Raw genomic sequence first — 5,448 nt, 5'->3', positions numbered from 1 at the left:
CATATTTGATGACAATTTATTATGACACTCACTCATTCAGTGCAGAAAAACTCTAATGCACTTAAAATCGGATTTCAAACCAAACGTTTTATGGGAAAATATAGTATTGATCATCCATTTAAAGATATCATGTGATGATTCATAACCCACTATAAAAAGGATCTTACGAGGACATTCAGAATGAGTTTTGTGGACCATTCTTGCCACAAAATCAAAGTTATGAGATCTGTAGTTCTCAGTGATGTTTTATATTTCTCTTTAGAATTTTTGTATATAATGTTATTTATGATAGATACCAGCTTTAAAATAAAAGATTTTGCATATCTAGTCTAAGATTAAATATATAGAGACTAATCTTCTGTTTAGGGATATCTCGGTAGGAGTTGATGTTAAATATATACAAGCAATTTTTCTCTGTTTACACAAATTCGCGCATGAAATTTGTTCCTTTCAAGGATAATTTCCACTATTTTGGGTATGTTAATTGGGTGGTCTGTGCAATATGTATCTGTTGCTGTGTCCCTTAATAAAATATGTTTTCTGCATATGACCCAGGTTTTAAATAGCATTCATTGCTGTTTTTGTGACAGTGCAAATCCAGCACCTGCAGCGCACTGCCCTGGGGAAGCCGGCGCTGCAGCACCTGCAGCCTGCTCTCCCAGGCCGGGGTGCATTGTTTTAAATGTTTCCAGAGCTGAAAAATTTGAGAAGATAGGTCCAAAAAAGGCTGCCTCGTGGCGCCGATCGGAGCAGGACACCCTGCGGCCACAGCCCAGCCAGGGAGGCGCTCCCCGTACCTGCCTGTGATAGGTTTCCTACAGACGCTTGGTGGGTTCTTGCACAGGTTGATAATAGTTGATTTTTTATCTCATTCTCTGAGATTCTTAATATAATGATGTTTTCATGTTTGAACAGCCCGTAGCCCTTGCCAGCCTAATTGTTTTCTAGATATCTTTCCTTAATGCCACAGGCTTTGGGTGGTGACACTGATGCTTGGAGAGACAGCAGAAGGAAATAAGGAGTGAAGGCTAAAGCACTTGGTTAAAGAAGAGTCTCATTTATAAATCAATTTTAATAACATATTTAAAAGCTCTCACATTTGCCTTTAATGTGTTTCCATTTCTCCCTTGATCATTAATATTTAAAATATTTTTCTTTACTGATCTTTCTTCTATTGTGTCTTTTCTAACTTTCCTTTCTGTCTTCAATTGGCAAACAGTGGGTTTCCCCAGGAGAAATCCATATAATTTGATACAAGAAAAACCCTCTATCCCATGAAAAAAATTTCAGAGGAGTGGAGTAATTGTTTAAAAGTTCTTCAAAACACCTTAACTCAGGAAAGGGTATACATTTTCATTAATCAACTTTCAAAATCAGTAGACCCCATTATTACTACTACCAAGTAATAATTAGTAATGAGCTTAAAAAAAAAAGCCATGGATAAAAGTGTTCAACAAGCCAGTCACTTAAGTGTTTTCATTCCATAAGTGATTTAAGAGCATAAGCTTTGCTTAAAGTCCATAGAGTTTGTGTGTCAAGTGCGTACTTTACTTTGAAAATGGGATTTGGGTTCCCAAGTCATCTGAACCTGGGAGGTGTGTATCACCTCTTCAAATGCGTAAAAAAAAGGAAGAAAACAGAGCGAACCAAGAAGGGGGGTTAGTAAATGGTTCCCCAAATGGAGCTGCATAAAAAGCTCAGACAGTGCTTTGGAGGATTCATCGCCCACTGAATCTCATGTCCCTCGCCATAACCTCAAATGCTGACCCCGGGCCTAACCCGTCAGTCCCGGAAGCCTCGGCCTCCTCCTCTCCTAGCAAGCCGGTGGGTTTGCAAACGTGTGGCCGCGTAAATGTGGCCTTGCAAGTCCACGGGCTGACGTGAGGCAGCCCTGGGCTCCTCGAGTGTTGCAGAGATGCATGTCCTGCCTGTGTGCAGTGGTGGAGTCATGATGCCCACATTTATCTAAGAAAACTATTTTTTCACCTTAAAAACAGGAAAAGAAGAGCATATGTTTTCCTCAAAGATTTTACAACTGATGTTAAAAATGCGGATTTGCAGGCAGTGACTGCAGCCACAGGTGGATCTCATCCCACCCCTGCTCCCTCCGAGGTTAATTAGAGAGTACCTACAGGTGAGCGTGGCTCCCCGCCCTGCGGAGGGAAAGGATAAGGGTGCCCAGGTGCTGGCAGGAACACCTCCTTCATGGGGATTTGTTAAACCTGGAGCAAGAGCAGGAGAGAGTGAGACTGGCTGGCAGCTGGGGCTCAGTGTGAAGTGTGCTGAGAAATGGTGCCGAAAAGCCGGTGGCTGCTGGAGCAGCGTGTCCCGAGGTGGGTGTGAAGCGTGGTGGGTGTCCTTGCAGTGCCTGTGTCTTTGTGCCCCACTTGTGCTGCGTGTCGTGAGTGGGGGAGCACCTAAGAGAAGGTGCTGCTTGTAAAGGGGTTCCTTGCTGGCTGGGTGAAACGGAAGAGAAAACAGGCCTGCAGAGAGGTGAGGTGCTTTGCCTGGGGTCACAGAATAATTTAGAGGCTAAGATAAAATCCCGCAATCGTGTTGTGGTGGTCCGGAGCCCTGTCCACCGTGCCGCGTTGCCCTCGGAGGGAGGATGGTGCCAGCCAAGATGCACAGTGGTATCGAGCTCGAGTAGTGCACCAGCTTGCAGGGATGTACAGGAGCTATGTTTAACAGGTTGTAAACTCTCTACAGCTGATGGAGAAATTGCTAGAGAATGTTTCATTTATATGTCACGGGAAGGCTCTCTAGACAATGAAATGACATAGCTTATTGTGGGATGGGATAATGACTGCTCATCAGAGCTACTGGAAAGAGTTTTAGACATTTAATAATATCAATATGATTTTTATTATAGTTTTATTACTTTTGCTGTTAATTTACTGTGCCTGGAAAGAGTTTGTCCTCTTAACTTGTGCCAGGTTTTATACATACATACATGCATATATATGGACATATGTGTGTGCATATTTTATTCTCAGTCTATTATTCATCTATAAATTCTTCATGGTTTGTAAATGGGAGGTGAAGCAAAGTATGCAAAAATGTACTAAAGATGGAATGGCTACCTGCTATGTGTACTCTTTTTTTCAGAGAAGTGCTTAAAAGGAAGTGCTTATTATTCTCCAAGTATTTTAGTATCTGTTAGGGAAGTGCTATAGTTACCATGACTAGCCTGGCCATTTTTATTTAATTTTTATATACATACATACATATATATATATATAAACCTTCTTATCTCTGCAAATCATGTACTGTCTTTTGAGTGGATTTAACACCAACAATTTTTATGGGTGGTAGTGGTGGGGGAGCTGCTCATATATACTTAGATATTGTTGAGGGCAAAGGAGGGGTGAATGTGCCCGTGTCCTCGCTGGAGACGCTGGGCTGGCCCCTTTGCTCTGGCTGGGCGCTCCTGGCCTGGGTGGGCTCCTCATTGGTCCCATGCCTCTGGAGGCCTGAAGCCCGTGGTGGGAAGTGCACGGAGGCTTGAATGGCTTCAGCGATATCCGAACCATGAGTGCATCAGTTTAGAATGAAAAGCACCAGTCTCAAAACATGGGCAACTGCCTAGTACATTCCTCATAATTCAGCTTGATCCTACAAGGTGCTTTTTTCCCCCTAAGCTTCCAGCGCATGTAATAGCGCAGGCTCCCACCAGAATGAGCCCGAAGTGCTGGACAAAAGATTGTTCTTCTGATAGGCTTGTTCTTTATATATGAACATGCTGTGCCTCTCTGATTATGCGGAGCTTGGAAAAAACCCTCTGAGTAAATACACAGAGGGCATCTGGCAGTGCTGGGATAACCTCTCTGCGAGGTCCTTGCTCTGCTTCTTGTGATCCTCAGCCCTTCTTGTGTAGCTTTATTCTGTAAAATTCCTTTATATAAAAGTTGCCCCGCAGATTACTTCACCCATGCTCTTCTGTTGAGCCTAAATATTTATTCAACCTCCTCTTATTGTTTGTAACCCAACCAGTCAAGTGTTTCACTGGAAAAATAACCACTTGCCCTCCTTATGAGCTGTGCTACAGAGGAAATTAGCCCCAGCAAGCCGTGTTGCAGGCTAACCTCCAAGAGGAATGGTGCTGTAGGGCACGGATCAAAAATAGCCTTATTAAAGCTGCCCCCCATTCCCTCATGGCTGGAGTGCTCCTGTTCCCAAAGAAGCTTTGTGCAGGGTGGGTTTGTGCGTTGCTCTTGCTGGAGGAGGCTCTGCTGCCCCAGGGCTGGGAGGGCTTGGTAGCACCATGACCACAGTTGCCACCTTCTGCCACCTTCATGCCTTTGCTTTGCTTGTATGTGACAAAACAAGCCCTGAAGTAAGCTAACTTGAGATGAACAGGTACCATGATGCAAGTGCTGTTTTATTTAACAAAAATATTAAATTGATTCTCTTCTGGGGGACCAAGTGCTGCATACAGCTTATATACAATCAACCTGCTTAGTCTTATATTGGTGCGGTAGGTGCACAAGCAGTAAATGGTCCAAAACTTGTGTTGCTTGTAGACCCCCAGTGAACCCCAGAAGATGTTTCAAATGGCTGTGGGGAAAATGGCCATAGAGTACAAGGATGGTGGTTGGGGTGTGGATTTTTTTTGTTGTGTTTTTTTTGTTTTGACAGCTTCAGTCTAGTCTGCTGTTGTGCTCTTTTTCTTCCATTAATATAGCCTTAATTTGCTCTTCTGCTCTTTTATGTGTGGGGTGGCAGTTAACCAGAGCCATGGTTAGTCTTACTGGAGCTTTGAGAGTGAGGGGTAAAAATGGGGGTTGTTTGCAGGATCTTGTCTGTATCTCTGCGGTGTCATTAAATATATAAAAACCTCTATCCTTCATAATCCAGAAGGTCATTAATGAGCAGTGTTGTTGCATTTTTATGCTTCTAAACTGCAGTCCTGGCAATGCATTTGATGTGCCCCAGTTTGGGGGAGCGCAGCTGGCCTGCACCCCAGCATGGTGGGTTAGCCAAGGCCTGGGTTGATGTGCTGCCGTGCTGCAACAGCAGTGCCAATTGCGCTCTGCGTCGATGAGAGACGTGCTTAGGTCAATTTAAAACCAGATCCTTAAAGTCAGTGTAATTATGCAAATACTGCCCTTGCTATTAGCACTTTTGCCCTAATAGCTTCAGCGTGTATTTTGCAAATGAAGTTGCTGTCACATTTCATTACGCTGTTTGCTGACCCATTGCTTCGGGGATGCTGCTCGGGCTTTCGGATGGCGGCTGCTCCTCTCACAAATGGGCTGCCACGACCTGGCGAAGGCCTTCTGTGCAGGGGCTCGGCGCGACTCCTTTGCAATGCTTGTGTCAGTGGTCACAAAAATTGCAACTGCCCCAAAGCAGACTTCTTAATTTTTATATATATATATATATATATATATATATATAAAAATTATATTTATTTTCTCCTCTCCTCCTGAGTATTTAACTGCAAAT

Source organism: Apteryx mantelli, chromosome 10 (assembly GCF_036417845.1).
Source record: "Apteryx mantelli isolate bAptMan1 chromosome 10, bAptMan1.hap1, whole genome shotgun sequence".
NCBI classification, from domain to species: Eukaryota; Metazoa; Chordata; class Aves; order Apterygiformes; family Apterygidae; genus Apteryx; species Apteryx mantelli.
The sequence above is the reverse complement of the archived record's forward strand: the minus strand, read 5'-3'. Positions refer to the sequence as shown.